This window comes from Ovis canadensis, chromosome 10 (assembly GCF_042477335.2).
Source record: "Ovis canadensis isolate MfBH-ARS-UI-01 breed Bighorn chromosome 10, ARS-UI_OviCan_v2, whole genome shotgun sequence".
Lineage (NCBI taxonomy): Eukaryota > Metazoa > Chordata > Mammalia > Artiodactyla > Bovidae > Ovis > Ovis canadensis.
This window is the reverse complement of record NC_091254.1, coordinates 73,467,114-73,487,037: the sequence shown is the minus strand read 5'-3', so window position 1 is coordinate 73,487,037 and position 19,924 is coordinate 73,467,114.

The window sequence follows — 19,924 nt, the reverse complement described above, 5'->3', positions numbered from 1 at the left end:
ACTAGTTACTCTTTTAATATTCTCAATGAAATTATTTTAATGACATGCTCTTTAGAAGTCCATTATATAATAAAATTATAAATCTTTTCATTGATTTTAGAAATTATGCAACCAGAATACATAGAACATATGCAAGTCAAAATAAAAGAGCTCTTCCCTCTTTCAAACTCAACATGTAATGTCATGATGTTGGTAAAAGAGGTGATTTCCACTCACAGAAATTAACTTAAATTTAATTAGGTCCCATTTCTTTATTTTTGCTTTTATTTCCAATATTCTGGGAGGTGGGTCATAGAGGATCCTGCTGTGATTTATGTCAGAGAGTGTTTTGCCTATGTTCTCCTTTAGGAGTTGTATAGTTTCTGGTCTTATGTTTAGATCTTCAATACATTTTGAGTTTATTTCTGTGTATAGTGTTAGAAAGTGTTCTAGTGTCATTCTTTTACAAGTGGTTGACCAGTTTTCCCAGCACCACTTGTTAAAAAGATTGTCTATAATCCATTGTATATTCTTGCCTCCTTTGTCAAAGATAAGCTGTCCATAGGTGTGTGGATTTATCTCTGGGCTTTCTATTTTGTTCCATTGATTTATATTTCTGTCTTTGTGCCAGTACCATACTGTCTTGATGACTGTGGATTTGTAGTAGAGTCTGAAGTCAGGCAGGTTGATTCCTCCAGTTCCATTCTTCTTTCTCAAGATTGCTTTGGCTATTCAGGGTTTTTTGTATTTCCATACAAATTGTGAAATTATTTGTTCGAGCTCCGTGAAAAATATGGTTGGTAGCTTGATAGGGATTGCATTGAATCTATAGATTGCTTTGGGTAGTATACTAATTTTCACTACATTGATTCTTCCAACCCATGAACATGGAATATTTCTCACAACAAAGGAAACTATAAGCAAGGTGAAAAGACAGCCTTCAGAATGGGAGAAAATAATAGCAAATGAAGCAACTGACAAACAACTAATCTCAAAAATATACAAGCAACTCCTGCAGCTCAATTCCAGAAAAATGAATGACACAATTAAAAAATGGGCCAAAGAACTAAATAGACATTTCTCCAAATAAGACACAGATGGCTAACAAATACATGAAAAGATGCTCAACATCACTCATTATCAGAGAAATGCAAATCAAAACCACAATGAGGTACCCCAGTCAGAATGGCCATGATCCAGAAGTCTACAGAAATAAATGCTGGAGAGCATGTGGAGAAAAGGGAATCCTCTTACACTGTTGGTGGGAATGCAAACTAGTACAGCCACTATGGAGAACACTGTGGAGATTCATTAAAAAACTGGAAATAGAACTGCCTTAAGACCCAGCAATCCCACTGCTGGGCATACACACTGAGGAAACCAGAATTGAAAGAGACATGTGTACCCCAATGTTCATTGCAGCACTGTTTATAATAGCCAGGACATTGAAACAACCTAGATGTCCATCAGCAGATGAATGGATGAGAAAGCTGTGGTACATATACACAATGAAGTATTACTCAGCTATTAAAAAGAATACATTTGAATCAGTTTTAATGAGGTAGATGAAACTGGAGCCGATTATACAGAGTGAAGTAAGCCAGAAAGAAAAACACCAATACAGTATACTAATGCATATATATGGAATTTAGAAAGATGGTAACCCTGTATGTGAGACAGCAAAAGAGACGCAGATGTATAGAACAGCCTTTTGGACACTGTGGGAGAGGGTGGGATGATTTGGGAGAATGACATTGAAACATGTATAATATTATATATGAAATGAATCACCAGTCCAGGTTCGATGCATGATACTGGATGCTTGGGGCTGGTGCACTGGGACTACCCAGAGGGATGGTATGGGTAGGGAGGAGGGAGGAGGGTTCAGGATGGGGAACACGTGTATACCTGTGGCAGATTCATGTTGATGTATGGCAAAACCAATACAATATTGTAAAGTAACCTCCAATTAAAATAAATAAATTTATATTAAAAAAAAGAAAAGAAATTACCTTAAAATTGATTAAGACAAACGTGAGAGCTGAAACTATAAAACTTTTCAAAGAAAACATAGGGAAAATCTCCTTGACATTGATCTTGGCAATAATTGTATGGATACAAGCATAAAAGCATAAGCAACCAAAGCAGAAATAAACCAAGTTTCTGCAAGCAAAAGGAACAATATAATAATCAAAAGGCAATATATAGAATGAGAGAAAATATTTACAAACCACATATCTTATAAGGGAGTAATATTCAAAATAAATAAATAATACAGAAAACTCAATAATTTTAATAGTAATAGATGTATATTTTCCTGAATATATATTTTCCTGAATGTATATTTTCCCAAAGATATTAAAATAGCCAAAAGATACATGATAAGTTGCTCAATATCATTGATTATCAGAGAAAGCCACAGTGTTACATCACCTCATGCTTGTGAGAATGACTGTTATCAAAGAAACGAGGGATAACAAGTGCTGACAAGGATGGGGAGAAGAGGAACCCCTTGTACATTGTTAGTGGGAATGTAAATGGGTATGGCCACAAATAGAAAGTCCTCAAAAAATGAAAAATAGAACTACCATATCATCCATCAATTCCACTTTTGGGTATGTATCTCAGGGAAATAAAAGCCCTGTCTTACAACAAAGTCTGCACCTGCTATGTTCACTACAGCATTATTTACCATAGCCAACACATGAAAGCAACTTAAGTGTCCATCAGTAAATGAAAGGATAAAGACAATGTGGTGTGTGTGTGTGTGTGGGTGTGTGTGTGTATAAAATATGTAATATGTAATAACATATAATATATATATATAATGGAATATTAATCAGCCATGGAAAGATCATCCTAAAAGATGATGCTGTGAAAGTGCCGCACTCAGTTTGCCAGCAAATTTGGAAAACTCAGCAGTAGCTACAGGACTGGAAAAAGATCAGTTTTCATTCCAATCCCTAAGAAAGTCAATGCCAAAGAATGCTCAAACTGCTGTACAATTGCACTCATCTCACACGCTAACAAGGTAATGCTCAAAATTCTCCAAGCCAGGCTTCAACAATACATGAACTGTGAACTTTCAGAAGTTCAAGGTGATTTTAGAAAAGGCAGAGGAACCAGAGATCAAATCGCCATCATCCACCAGATCATCAAAAAAGCAAGAGAGTTCCAGAAAAACATTTATTTCTGCTTTATTAACTATGCCAAAGCCTTTGACTGTGTGGATCACAATAAACTGTGGAAAATTCTGAAAGAGATGGGAATACCAGACCACCTGACCTGCCTCTTGAGAAACCTATATGCAGGTCAGGAAGCAACAGTTAGAACTGGACGTGGAACAACAGACTGGTTCCAAATCAGGAATAGAGTATGTCAAGGCTGTATATTGTCACCCTGCTTATTTAACTTCTATGCAGAGTACATCATGAGAAACGCAGGGCTAGAAGAAGCACAAGCTGGAATCAAGAGTGCCGGGAGAAATATCAATAACCTCAGATATGCAGATGACACCACCCTTGTGGCAGTAAGTGAAGAGGAACTAAAAAGCCTCTTGATGAAAGTGAAAGAGAAGAGTGAAAATTTTGGCTTAAAGCTCAACATTCAGAAAACAAAGATTATGGCATCCAGTCCCATCACTTCATGGCAAATAGATGGAGAAACAATGGAAAAAGTGGCAGACCTTATTTTTTGGAGCTCCAAAATCACTGCAGATGGTGATTGCAGACATGAAATTAAAACCGCTTACTCCTTGGAAAAAAAGTTATGACCAAGCAAGACAGCATATTGAAAAGCAGAGACATTACTTTGCCGAGTAAGGTCCATCTAGTCAAGGCTATGGTTTTTCCAGTAGTCATGTGTGGATGTGAGTGTTGGACTATAAAGAAAGCTGAGCACCGAAGAATTGATGCTTTTGAACTATGGTGTTGTAGGAGACTCTTGAGGGTCCCTTGGACTTCGAGGAGATCCAACCAGTCCATCCTAAAGGACATCAGTTCTGAATATTCATTGGAAGGACTGATGCTGAAACTGAAACTCCAATACTTTGGTCACTCGATGCAAAGAACTGACTCATTTGAAAAGACCCTGATGGGAAAAGTTGAAGAGGAGAGGAGAAAGGGACGACAGAGAATGAGGTGGTTGGATGGCATCATGGACCCAATGGACATGAGTTTTGGTAGGCTCTGGCAGTTGCGGATGGAGAGGGAGGCCCGCGTGCTGCTGTCCACGGGGTCACAAAGAGTCAGACATGACTGAGTTACTGAACTGAACTGAACTGATAGAAAGAAATCCTGCTATTTATAGCATCGTATATGAAACTTTGGGTGTATTGTGCTAAGTGAAGTGTGTCAGGCAGAGAAAAACAAATACTATATTATTTCAATTATATGTGGAACAAAAAAACAAATACAGGAACAGAACACAGAACAGATTGGCAATTGCAAGGGATAGAGGGTGTGAGTGAGGGAAATGGTAAAAAGTTCTCAAGGGGTATACGTTTCCAGTGACAGATGAGTAAGTTAGTGACAGATGAGTAAGTTCTGGGGTTGTGACATATGGCATAACAATCCTGTGCTGTACATTTGAAAGTTGCTAAGAAAATAGATCTTAAAATTTCTCATCATACAGACACATAACTGTGTGAAACTTTGGACATGTCAAGTAACTTTATTTTTGTAATCATTTTGCAATATATACCTATGTAAAATCATACATTAATTTTACACAATATGTCAGTTACATCTCAACAAATTTGAAATTTGTTTCTTTAAACAGGTGGTTTAGTTAGTGGGATTTATATCACAGAAAGGAAGAGGAAATGGGTAAGATATTAAAGAAGCATTCTAGGTGAAAATTAGAGAGCAGGTTGAGCACATATGCTTTTTGACCTTTAGTGTGACATACAAACAAGAGACACTTTATCACCTAACAGTTAAGAAGCTTACAGGTGTCGTTTTCTGCAGCAGTCTTCCTAAGAGAAGCATTTTAAGTCCTATTTGCAGATAGCAATCAACTTGAACTGGTAGACTTAGATAACACAGAATTAGTGAGACCAAATTTTAAGTTCAGAATTATTTAAGAATAGTCGCAGACAATTAGAGTTGAGCAATCATGTTGGACAAGACTACTGACCAAACTAGAGTAGAATATAGTGTTAGTGAATAAAGAGAGGTAATTTAGTTGAGGGAATTTATGGAATAAGGAATCAAATGAATGTCTAGGTATTAAATATAATATATAAAGAGCTAGAAAGATGATTCTATCAATCAGACAAAATGAATGGCTTACCAAAGAGATATTTAACACTTAATTCTAAATATTTGCCTAGAACCTTTTCGTACGTATAATACATCTAACATGATTTCCAAAATCGAATAAACTTTTAATTCTTCTATGTCACTGGAACCGAAAACAGAGCTCAAAAACATGCACAAATTTGCAGTAGGATGATTTGTGACCATATCAATATTGCAGTACAATGGACAAAGGATATGTTTTTGATCAATGAGGCTTTCTCAACTGGCTATCTATTTAAAGGTATGAATTTTGATCTCTCCTTCCACAGAGAAAAAACAAATTCAGATGGATTGTACATTTACATATGAAAAGTAAAATAATAAAGTTTCCAGAAGGTAGCAGTTAAGAATATCTAAAATTATTGACTAAGAAGATGTTTTTACAGTGATGCAAAGTTAGTAATTAAAGGAAAAATAATAAATTTTACTGCATTAATGGCAAGACCATCTTTTCATCAAAAATTACCTGTACAAAAGTGGCCTTTTCACTTTTGTGAAAAGTATTGTGGGAGAAGACATTTCTAACATTTCTAACATATAAATCCAATGAAGATTTCATAATATTTAAAGAATTCTAAATATATATGTGGAAAGTGAAAGTGAAGTCACTCAGTCATGTCTGACTCTTTGTGACCCCATGGACTGTAGCCTACCAGTCTCCTCTGTCCATGGGTTTTCCAGGCTATAGTCCTGGAGTGCATTGCCATTTCCTTCTCCAGGGGAATCTTCCCAAACTCAGGGATCGAACCTGGGTCTCCCGCATTGTAGACAGATGCTTTACCGTCTGAGCCACCAGGGAAGTCATATATGTGGAAACCTCTTCTAAATATATAAGGAAAATATCACCGCACATAAGAAAAAAAAAGAGGGAAAGACTCAAGCAAGTCCTTCACGACACAATATAGCTAAATGACCAATAAACATTAGAAAGCATGCTCAACTTCATTAGTGACCCGGGAAAAGAAAAACCTAATATTAAAACCTAAAACTGACACCCACCTCATTCTCAGTAGAATACATAAGAAAGATTAAGATGTCCTGTAACAGTGGATATCGGGAGCAAACAAAACTCATATATTCTTTTTAGGGAGTAAATTGGTATAAGCACTTTGGCAAACAGTTTTGCTGATCTTCTAAAGCTAAATATACTAAACCCTTGAGCCAGCTGTTCTTCTCCATAGTAAGCACCAAGTAGAAATCTATCCCAAAGTTCTCCAAATATAGATACGAGTTTAAAGAATTATTAACAATAGCCAACTATTGGAAACAGCATAAATATCCCTCTATATTGGAATGCATAACTATGCTACAACATATTCATTCAATGAATGAATAAACCATACAACGAGTGAAGAAACTGCAATTACATGGAATAACATGAGTGAGCTTCACAAATAAAATTTCAAGGAAATTAAAACAGTCACAGGAGGCTATGCTGTATAGTTTTATGTATCTAAAGTAACAGTGAGAGAAAGAGAGAACAAAACATACATAGAATTGCCACCCTACATAAACAGTTAAGTTAGTGGTTATCTTTGGATGGAGACAGAAAGCTTCTGGTTGTGGTCTGTGTTCTATATTTTTACCTGGTTTCTGTTTACATGGATATTTTTACAAAAACAAATTCATTAAGCTTTATTGTTTTGATTTGTGCACTTATTCTGTATGTGCATTTCACTTGGATAAATTAAAAAATATATCCTTATTGGGCGTGTCCACAAACATAAATCCCCAGGTTTGCTGATAGAAACTCTTGTTTTACAAGTTCTGTAATCCATGATTTCTTTTTTCTTTTTCTTTAAAATTTAAATTTCTTAAAGACAAATTTTGCTTGCTATTTTAGTTAAAATAAATGAGTTTGAGGTCATATCTGTCCAAGATTAATCATGTGAAAAGGAGGCACTTCAGAGAACAGATAATTTAAGATATACTTGAAGGGTAATGAGTAGACTGGTATGATTAACTCATGCATTCCAGAAAGAAATGATGCAAGTGATGAAGTAATAAAAATGGAAACATAATTTGATTTCAAGTGATGAAAATGGAAAGGTAATTTAGATTCCAGTAATTGAGATCTTTGAATGCTATGCTAAAGTATTTGGCTGTATTTTGTATATAATGAGGCACACAGAAGGGTTTTGAAAAGAAAAATGACAGAATGTTACCTGTTTTTGTGAAGATAATTCAGATGACAGTGTGAAAAACAGATTAAAAAGATTAGAATCCAGTGGCCTGAAGATTAATTGGATAGATACTGCAACAGCTAAAGCAGATGATGAATACCTGAACCAAGATATTAACAGAGGCAACTTTAGAAGAGAAAGGCAGAGAATTTTTAAAAATCTACTAATAAGAAAAGTAGCAGAATTTAGCAGTTGATTGAATATGGGAAACAGGAACAAAATGCTTGAACTAAAGGTAACTTTAGTATTTCTAGTCTGTGAAAAAAATTTTCTTTAGCAGAAATAATAAATAGAAAAGGAACACCATTAAAAAGGAACTAATGAATTCATCCTAGAATACTGGAGTCTAGTGTAATCGAATTTGGTATAATGCCAGTATGAACTGGCAATGAAAAGTTGGGGTTTAGAAGGCAGGTTTGGATGCAAACATGTATTTAGTAGTTTTGGCAAAAAGGTCATCTTTGAAGCTATAGAAATAATTTCCCAGAAACGACCTGTCAGATTGACTCTTTATTGTCTCTTATTGTTTTGATATAACTTTGCTTCAGCCAAATTTATGTGTGTGTTTCTAAACTCTATGTATGAAAGCAATATTCCATATTTATTTGTATATTCTTTCACATTTCTCTACATGGTACTGGGCCTAGAGTGGTCACTGACTGCTAATTTTTTGGTGATTTGATGTTTTGAATATCCGATAGCCTCATGCTGCTATATTCATTATGAATTTTATAACTTTCAAATACTTATAGTATAGAATATATCACTCAGCATCTCAAATGTATCTGTAACAGAACAACCTACATTATGTAATTTATCTTTATAATAGCAAATGTTTCAAAAACAGTTTTAAACAAATTAATTATATCTTATGTGTGTTGTGTTAGTTGCTCAGTCGTGTCCTACTCTTTGCGACCCCGTGGACTGTAGCTCACCAAGCTCTTCGGTCTGTGGGATTCTCCAGGCAAGAATACTGGAGTGGTTTGCCATTTCCTTCTCCAGGGGATCTTCCTGACCCAGGGATTGAACCCAGGAACCTGGGTCTCCCTCATTGCGGGCAGACACTTTAACCTCTGAGCCACCAGGGAAGCCCCAATTATTATAGTCAATTCAAATTTGATTATCAGTTATTTTTTGCTATTAGAGATACCAGTTAATTTTTCCCTTCATTATTCCCTACATAGATTATTACATTAGCCTCCAATTCTGGATCCCTTCCTTCAGTCTGATTCTACAATTGCTATTTGTAGCTAATAATCTCTCTGTCTAAATTTGTACTCTGCTTCAGGGTAGCTGTTAAGAATTTTCTCCAGTCATTCTTGTAATCATTCCACATCAGTGAGCTTTCTGTAGAATCCTACCATTAGGATTTACTGAATCAGTAGTAAAATGAAAAAAAAAAACAACCCACATAACTTCAGTTGAAGGAAAGTGGCTGTATTAGTCTGACTTCTCTAGAGAAACAGAACTAATCAAAGATAGATACATAGTTACATACAAATATAGATGCATAGATGTATAGATAAATTTTATATATATACACATATATGTGTGTGTATAGATATATGAAGACATCTATTATGAGAAACTGGCTCACACAATTATGGAGGCTGACAAGTCCCATGATTGTCATCGGAAGCTGGATACACAGGAAAGTCAATGGTATAATTCAAACTGAATCCAAAATCTTGATAAATGGGAGTCAACAGGACAGCAGATCAATGTCCCAGCTCAAGCAAACAGGTAAGAAACAAAAGGGCCATATTTTCCCTTTCTCTACCTTTTTGTTCTGTTGAGGAGGCCTACCACAGATTGCATGGTGCTGGCTATATTGTAGAAGGTAAACAGCTTTACTGAGTCCAGTCATGCAAATGCTAATTTAATCCAGAAACATCTTTCCAGACATACTCAGAAATCATGTTTAGTTAAATATCTGCACACCCTGGTATCCAGTCAAGTTGACAGTAAAATTAACCGCCACAATGGCTGTGTTTCAGGAGCTCATTATTAGGATGTTGTTTTATTATATGGAAATCATCTTTTCTCATGATGGTCAGATAATGTACTAATCCTTTCCCCAAAATAGAGACCTAGTCTTTAAAATTAAATATTTAATGTGACCTTCATTTTACCATTTTAGTGGAATTCTTTTCAAAATAGATTTTCCATGTTCTTGCCTTTTAAAAGAGGGAGAGGGTGGGATGATTTGGGAGAATGGCATTGTAACAGGTATACTATCATGTAAGAATCGAATCATCAGTCTACGTCCGACGCAGGATACAGCATGCTTGGGGCTGGTACACGGTGATGACCCAGAGAGATGTTATGGGGAGGGAGGTGGGAGGGGGGTTCATGTTTGGGAACGCATGTACACCCGTGGAGGATTCATGTCAATGTATGGCAAAACCAATACAGTATTGTAAAGTAAAATAAAGTAAAAATAAAAATTAAGTAAATAAATAAATACCATGTACTGAATATAATTTTAACTTCCACTGAATGACTCAGGAACTTCATTATCAATATCTATTGACTCTAACTTCAAAATTGTCTGTATCTACCTTTTCATATCACCCTTACCAATGCCACTCTGGCCCACATAAATGCTGTACCTGCGATTTCTTCTGCTCTGAATGATAATTTAATACATTTCCTAACTTTTGCCCCTCACAACTATACACACAAGCACACAAACAGACAGAAAGACTTCTAATTTGTTGCTTCTAAAGTGCCACAAACTCAAATAGCAGCTAAAAAAAAATCACATCAAAATAATGTCTAAAATTAGCATGCAAAGGTTCTAAATGGCATCCTGAAAAGCTTTCTTTAAGGATGTTATATAATTTTTCTGCACATGATTGAATGTCATAAGGTTTTCCTTTCATGCTTTTAGCTGTTCTAAATATTTGACATTATAGGAAAAATCTCAACATAAGTGAGGTATTATTTTCTATGGCATAGAAGTCACACTGATTCAAACAGTCAGTTTGAAAGGGTAGGAAGAAAAAGAGACTCATGTGTCAGTGATTTAATTTTCTAGTTATACTGCTTCCATTTTTATTTTTTTTAGGCAATAAACTTGTTGAGCCACTAAATAAAAAATCCCAAGTGCAATCTGAAGCATTTAGCAGATTCTCAACAATTAAAACAATGGAACTGAGAAAATGACAGAGGAAACACGGTGGAAGACATACATATAACACTGATGTATCAGAGTCCATCTTATTGAGAAGGTGAAAACTGAATTTTAAGACTATGGAAATGACTTTTCATGATGAACATATTTACCTTCTTCCCACATAACAGTATTAAATATCAAAATGAGGTTAGTCATTTCTTCACTGGAACTCTAATGAAGTGTTAACGATGCAAATGAGTTCCACCATTCGTTACATGGTTTACTGTAAGCAACATTTTATTATTCTAACTTATAATAATAACGGTGATCCATTATATTTACATAGCCCAACATACAAAAGAAAATCTCTAAATATGTGATACAAGCATTTAGAAACTCCTTCAAAGCTATAGAAATAAAGACATATAATAACTGAACATACTATTGATCAAACAGATTAATAGTACTGCTTGGGTGATTGACTTAATTAGTCTAATTTACTGCAACTCATTTAGATTGCTTTGTAAAATGGAAACCAAGATGATAGCTAGTGAATTGAACCAAACAAACATTTCATTATATTGGATTCTGAGATAGAGGAATAGTTTTAGAGTATGAGACTAACTAGTTGGACATTTTCAGGTATAACACTTAGCACTAAATGATGCAGGGACAATTATACCCCATGAAAAAGTTATGTCTCTGCAATAGCCATATGATATTAATCCATTGAGCAATTATAGAGTGACCTCATTTATGTATCACTCACTCTTGAGACCCAGTGGGATTTCCTGGTGGCTCAGACAGTAAAGTATCTGCCCACAATGCGGGAGACCCAAGTTCAGTCCTTGGTTGGGAAGATCCCCTGGAGAAGGAAATGGCAACCCACTCCAGTACTCTTGCCTAGAAAATTCCATGGATGGAGGAGTCTGGTGGGCTACAGTCCATGGGGTTGCAAAGAGTCAGACACGACTGAGCAACTTCACTTTCACTTTCACTCTTGAGAGGGACTTCCCAGGTGGCTCAGCAGATAAAGAATCCACCTGCAATGCAGGAGACATAAGTTTAATTCTTGGGTCAGGAAGATCCCCTGGAGAAGGGCATGGTAACCCACTCTAATTTTCTAGCCTGGAGAATCTCATATACAGAGGAGGAGCCTGGTGAGCTATAGCCCATAGGGTTGCTAAGAGTCAAATACTACTGAAGCAACTTAGCATGCATGCAAGCACTTGAGAGCAATTTATGGTCAGATGAAATGAAATTTATCTGAGTTCATCTGAAGAGATTGAATAACTAAAAGTCTGAGAAAATAACATTTTTTCAGAGTATATCTATACCGGGGCATAATTCATCACTGAAGATAGGCTCTCCTCCTTAGAGCTTTAGTCATAAGCCATATCTAAGACATCACAATTAAATGGTATTCTTTGCTGGTATTTTCATATTAAAGCTTGACTATTAAGAAACAAATGAAACAAAGGTTTTCATATATATATATATATATATATATATATATATATATATATATATATATATAGAGAGAGAGAGAGAGAGAGAGAGATGATGATGATGATGTAATTCCCAAAATAGTGGTGACAATTTGAATTTTCTGTCTACCTATAAATCAGTATGATATTAAAATAATGGTAACCCTATGGAATCCTTATCAATATAATAGAGAATTAAGAAAGTGTGCCGAGTTCCCTATATCTTCTAGATAGATCTTTAAGAACATGACTTTGCAGGATGAAGAAAATGCTGTCAGATTCTTGTAAGGTTCAGTTCAGTTCAGTTCAGTCACTCAGTCGTGTCCAACTCTTTGCGACCCCATGAATTGCAGCACGCCAGGCCTCCCTGTCCATCACCAACTCCCGGAGTTCACTCAGACTCACGTCCATCGAGTCCATGATGCCATCCAGCCATCTCATCCTCTGTCGTCCCCTTCTCCTCCTGCCCCCAATCCCTCCCAGCATCAGAGTCTTTTCCAATGAGTCAACTCTTCGCATGAGGTAGCCAAAGTACTGGAGCTTCAGCTTTAGCATCATTCCTTCCAAAGAAATCCCAGGGCTGATCTCCTTCAGAATGGATTGGTTGGATCTCCTTGCAGTCCAAGGGACTCTCAAGAGTCTTCTCCAACACCACAGTCCAACTCACATCCATACATGACCACTGGAAAAACCATAGCCTTGAATAGACGGAACTTAGTCGGCAAAGTAATGTCTCTGCTTTTGAATATGCTATCTAGGTTGGTCATAACTTTTCTTCCAAGGAGTAAGAGTCTTTTAATTTCATGGCTGCAGTCACCATCTGCAGTGATTTTGGAGCCCCCAAAAATAAAGTCTGACACTGTTTCCACTGTTTCCCCATCTATTTCCCATGAAGTGATGAGACTGGATGCCATGATCTTCGTTTTCTGAATGTTGAACTTGTAAGGTTAGGTGACATTAAACACCTCATATAAATATCTATGTTTGGTCTGGCTATATGGGGACTTCTTCTATTGTGAATATCCTTAAAAAATCAAAACTCAAATCATAATTGATTTCTGTATCTTCCTTCTTATCATAATTAGCATTTATTTCATGTATACATCAAATCCTGTTTTACATATTAGTACATATTAACTCCATGAATCTTTTAAATTTAATAACATTATAAAATAAATACAATTGTTATCTTCATTCATGATAAACATCAGAAATTAAGTACCATGTTCAGTGTTGCACGTTTGATAAATGGTGGAGTGGAATTTTCACTACAAGCAGCTGTTTAATTGCTTGGTCTTTATCAAGACCAAGATTTAGTATATCTCATAAATGAGAAAGAATAAACTTAGAAACTTCCAAATTTATAAAATATTTTAACAAAAATGTTAACATGGCCAATATTCAATTTAGTGGCTATTTTTTAAAATACACATTATAAATATAACAAAGTAAGTTGTTTCTAAAACAATGCCACTGTTTTACATTCTATTTTGTGTACTTCCTCTTTTTAAAGTAATTATCTGAATTTCACTTCAGTGATATTTTTCCATGTTGTCTTTCTTTTTCATTCTTCATTTAACTTAAGCAACAGCATCATTTGTTGCTTTCTTTTCTAGTTTTGTACCCAAAAATCTTTTACTAGGTCACACACACACACACACACACACAAATTTGGGCCTTTTATTTCATTATTTCGCTCTGTGTTTATTTAAGTCCGGCAACACATAAAAAAAAAAAAAAGAAGACTATTTTTAGAGTAGTCATAGGGTCAAAGGAAAATTGAAAGGAAGGTACAAAGATTCCTCATTAATTCCCTACCCACCCTCATCCCCCAACCCCCAAACACACACACACACACACACACACACACAGGGCTCATCCATTATTTAACATCCCACACCAGAAGGTACATTTACTATCATTCTGGTACATTTACTGACAATGGATGGGTTGAAACTCCAATACTTTGGCCACCTGATGCTAAGAGCTGACTCATTTGAAAAAACCCTGATGCTGGGAAAGATTGAGGGCAGGAGGAGAAACGGACAACAGAGGATGAGATGGTTGGATGGCATCACTGACTCAATGCACATGGGTTTGGGTGAACTCTGGGAGTTGGTGATGGACAGGGAGGCCTGGCATGCTGCAGTTCATGGGGTTGCAAAGAGTTGGACACAACTGAGCAACTGAACTGAACTGAATTGAACTGATGATGCAAACCTGAAACATCATAATCACCCAAAGTCCATAGTTTACTTCGGATTATTATATATTTTATGGGTTTGGATAAATGCATAATGACATGCATCCATCATTTGCGATAATGGTGGTCAGTCCCTTCAGTCATGTTTGACTGTTTGCAACCCCATTGATCATAGCCTGCCAGATTTTTCTGTCCATTGGATTTTCCCAGCAGGAATGGGTTGCCATGCCCTCCTCCAGGGGATCTTCCCAACTGAGGGATCGAACCCACATCTCCTGCATTGCAGGTGGATTCTTTACAGCTGAGCCACTGAGGAAACCCTTCCATCACTGTAGTATCATACGAAATATTTTCACTGCCCCAACACCCTTTGTGCTCCATCTTTTCATCCCATCCCCTCCAATGTCAAATAAACTCTGATCCTTTTACTGTCTCCATAATTTTACCTTTTCTAGAACATCATATAGTTGGAATTATACAGTATTAAACCTTTCAAATTACCTTCATTCACTTGGTAATATGCAGTTAAGGTTTCTCCATGTTCTCTCATGGCTTGGTAGCTCATTTCTCATTAACAAGGGATAATTCCTTCGTTTGGATGTATTGTAGTTTATTTACTGAAGGACCACTTTATTGGTAACAGGTTTTGGCAATGATAAACAAAGTTACTTTAAACAACAGTGTACAGGTATTTGTAGAGACATAAGTTTCAGACTTGTTTGAGAAAATACCAAGAAGCATTATTGCTGGATCCTATTGTAAGAGAACAGGATTCAGCAATATGTATATTGCTGGAGATATATATATATGATCATATTTATATGGTTTGGTTTTATAGGAAACCATCAAACTCTCTTCCAAAGTGACTGTATAATTGTGCATGTTTTGATATACAGAAAAGTATAAAATTGAGTATTTGACATTAGAAAGCATATTTATAAATGATCTTGATGTGATAAATCATTTTAATACTTCTCTTGTTTAATTTTATTTCTTTTTACTTGCATTCAATAAAAATAATAATGCCCATGTCTTTTCATTTGTTACCACACAGGGCATAAAGTATTACAGTGTTGAGAAATTGTTTGATTTTGACTTAAAAGGAAGGTTCTTTTTAAAAGAAATGATTCTTGAGTCATCATAAATGATGCTGCACCATTATTTAGTCAATCAAAAAATGTGTAGCTAAATCAGTTCATGGTCCAAATAAATATTGAAACAAAATTTGTAACAAGTGTTTTAAATAATTTATTACATGCATACATATGGGCTTGAACAAAAAGAAATTTAAATTTTGACTATTATTTTAGTAGAAGGCAACAGTCATATTTTTTTTAAAAATACCTGTTAACCATGAATTAATTGTTATAGAGATAGTATTTTATGGTCTTTCATTGAATCAACAAATACCTATTGTATAAAATTTATTCCATATCTATGCTTGATATTGGGCTGGCATTTTGTGGGGGGGTGGGCAACAAACATTGAGAACAATAGGATATTAACTCCTTTCACCTCTGAACCAATTCAAATTGATGATAACCTATTATAACTTTTCTCTTGGGAGTGAAGAGAAGGAGGCCAAAAACAAAAACAAAGAAAAAATTCCATTGATACTCTAATGATAGCACACAAAATAAGACTTTTCTTTCAAATTTGACAGAAAAAAGTGTTTTTGCATTAGATAGATATAAATTCCACAAATCAGAAGATATAGAGGATATGGGAAATCTGTTTGTACAATAATTCAATGTCTTACTTTAGTTTTATTTGTCTAGCATGTGACTTTTGTGGTACTGCTATCTACAGATCTGAACTATAATTTCTAGTTATCTTCATACCCCCAATTCTTACTTCTGTAGTATTTTTTCTACTAATATAATTAAGCACTAATACAATATGTTTTTAAAGAAAACACTTTTTATTACACTTAAAAGATGTTGGGTCCAAAGTGATCAACATCACTTAAATGATTGTTGATGTTGTTGTTGTTCAGTTGCTAAGTCGTTTCTGACTCTTTGCGACTCCATGGACAATAGCACGCCAGGCACCTCTGTCACCCAGAGTTTGCTCAAACTCATGTCCATTGAGTCAGTGATGCCATCTGGCCATTTCATCCTCTGCTGCCCCTTCTCCTATTACCGTCAGTCTTTCCTAGCATCAGGGTTTTTTCCAGTGAATTAGCTCTTTGCATCAGGTGGCTAAAGCATTGGAGCTTCAGCTTCAGTTATCAGTCTTAATGAATAATTCCAGGTTGATTTCCTTTAGGATTGACTGATTTGATCTTGCAGTCCAAGGGACTCTCAAGAGTCTTCTCCAGCACCACAACTTGACAGCATAAATTCTCCTGCACTCAGCCTTCTTTATGGTCCTACCTTCTCATACCTACATGACTACTGGAAAAATTATAGCTTTGACTATACAGACCTTTGTCGGCAAAATGATGTCTCTGATGTTTAATATGCTGCCTAGGTTTCTCATAGTTTTTCTTCCAAGGAGCAAGTGTCTTTTAATGTCGTGGCTGCAGTCACTGTTCACAGTGATTTTGGAGTCCAAGGAAATAAAATCTGTCACTGTTTCCACTTTTTCTCCTTCTATTTGCCATGAGGTGATAGGACTGGATACTATATCAGTTTTTTGAAAGCAGAGTTTCAAGCCAACTTTTCACTCTCCTCTTTCATCCTTATCAAGAGGCTCTTTAGTTTCTCTTTGCTTTCTGCCAATAGGATAGCATCTGCATATCTGAGGTTGTTGACATTTCTCCTGGCAATCTTGATTCCAGCTTGTGATTTATCCAGCCCAGCATTTCGTATGGTGTACTGTGCATATAAGTTAAATAAGCATAGTGACAATATTTAGTTTTGACATACTCCTTTCCCAATTTTGAACCAATCTGTTGTTCCATGTCCGGTTCTAACTATTGCTTCTTGACCTGCATACAGGTTTCTCAGGAGACAGGTGAGGTAGTCTGGTATTCCCATCTCTTTAAGAATTTTCCACAGTTTGTTGTGATCCACACAGTTAAAGGTTTCAGCATAGTCAATGAGGCAGAAGCAGATGTTTTTCTGGAATTTCCTTGCTTCTTCATGATCCAGCATATGTTGGGAATTTGATATGTGAATCCTCAGCCTTTTATAAACCCAACTTGTACATCTGAAAGTTCTCAACATACTGTTGAAGCCTAGCTTGAAGGATTTTGAGCATAACCTTGCTTTCATGTGAAATGAGTGCAACTCTACAGTAGTTTGAACATTCTTTAGCATAGCCTTTTTTTGGTATTGGATTGAAAACTGAACTTTTTCTGTTAAATGTGTCATATATTTAAGGATATAGCCTGGAGAAGCCAAGTGTGGATTTTATAAGTTGGTAAACTTAACTTTAAACCAGTTGTCCATTAATGGCAACTCTATAAATAAGACCAGTGAATCAGATAATGGTTATCAGACTGATGTATAGAAGTGCTAGTGTGTGTAGTGCCAGAAGTGCCATGTATACATTATACTCCCCAACTTTGTACTTAAATACATCCATACAAACACAGAATTCAGCACTTTGCAATTCATTCGAGTTTGGACAACAGTTAAATGATTAAACAGAAAGAATTTTGACTAAAATGACTCGTCTTTGAGACAAGAGAGCCCCAACTTTTGTACTTGATAGACTTTTCTCAATAACAGACATGTACTGAAGAATCAAAAGGCATAAGCACTTGCATATGGTTTGATATTGATATAATAATGAAGTAATATCCTGTTACATTTTTATGATTATAATGAAGTAATTTAATAGAGAGGTAAAGGCCATTTGGAAAAACTAATCTGATGTGATTATTACAATGGCTCTTTATAGAGTTCTATTTCTCTATCATCTAGATGTAAAGTATCAATTTACTGATACAGATTAATGAGGACTCTGGTAAAGTGCCTATTTGTGACTTTAAAATTCTAATGGAAATTTACTGTGTAAGTAATAGCACATAGTTCTTTTCAAATAGTATGCAAGTTTTGGCTTATATGACAACCACAAATCTGCCCATGAGCTTTGTTATTTGGTGATAAATTTTCTATACCAAATGTACAATATGGAAATGTTTTTACTGTAATATTTCTGAAAAGAAGCAGTAGTATTTAGGTTTAATGATTGAACTCATTAAACTAAGGACGTAATGGCATTGCAAGATCATAATGCTCAGGAATTCTTGTTAGAATAACATATACCAGGGACTAATATGTCATTTGCAGCAAAGTTAACATTGTAGAAAGGAAGGTGGTATCACAGAACTGTGTGTGTGTGTGTTTATGAGACAGAGATTGAGAGAGAGAGATTAAAAAACCAAGAAAACTTATAATCTAAGGTTTGTGTTTAAAATATAGTATTTTTGAGTCATTTCAAGATTAAAAGAAAATATAGACACATACACACAGGTACATATATGTGTGTATATAAATATGTTGCAAGATTCTTTATGATACATAATAATCTTCCTTTAATTCAGTGATTAAATAGAAATTATTCAATGATTAAAATTTAAGTGCGTAAAGCTTATCTTCTCCGTGAGAAGAGTCATTACAGTTGTATCTGACAATATCAAAAATACAAATACATGCTTTAAAGTCATTAACTTACTTATAACTATATAATTACTGCCTACTCTGTGCTAGATACTCTTTAAGTTCTGAGGATACTGTTTTCAGTGAAAAATGTGATCTATGCCCTCATAGAAGTTTGTAGAAGGGAAAATTATTTATAATAGTTACAAAAAGTGACTATTTTATAGTTTAAAATTGAGGGTGCTTTGAAAGAAAAATGATGGGACAAAATGAGAAAATATAATAATTAGACATAATATTAGAATGGAAATAGAGCAGTGGTCAGAGAAGGTCTCTTGGAAGAAGTAATACTTCAGTTAGAATTTTTTTCTCCAGGTAAAAAGAACAGCATTTTTAATGTCTGGAAGGGACTTCCCTGGGAGCTCAGTTGATAAAGAATCCTCCTACAGTGAAGGAGACCCCAGTTCCATTCCTGGGTGGGGAATATCTATTGGAGAAGGGATAAGCTACCCACTCCAGTATTCTTGGGCTTCCCTTGTGGCTCAGCTGGTAAAGAATCCACCTGTAATGCAGGAGACCTGAGTTCAATCCCTTGGTTGGGAAGATCTCCTGGAGAAAGGAATAGCCCCCACTCCAGTATTCTGGCCTGGAGAATTCCATGGACTGTATAGTCCATAGGGTCACAAAGAGTCGAGCATGACTGACCAACTTTCACTTCACTTCAAATCTTGAGAGGACTTAATTTAGGGAATGCGGTGGGGGTGGGGGGTGGGGTAATGAAATCAAATTGACTACTCCAGAGTCCTCACAAGAATGATGGGTTTACACAGGTAAACAGGGTCCAGATTTTTAGGCTCTTTGAGTAGGAAATCATGAGAAAGATTTTATGTTTTAGTCAACATGCAGTGAGGAACTCAAAGGGTTCTGAGTGGGGAGTGATATGTTTTCATTAGCATATGAAATAGATCACTTCAACTGCTGGGTGAAGAAAAGATGGCTGATTTTAAAACTTCCCAAGTTCAAAAGTGAAACAAGCAAATATTTTTCCATGACTACTGCAAATGATTAAGGCATATGTCATGGCTACTTTTCTTCCATCCAAAG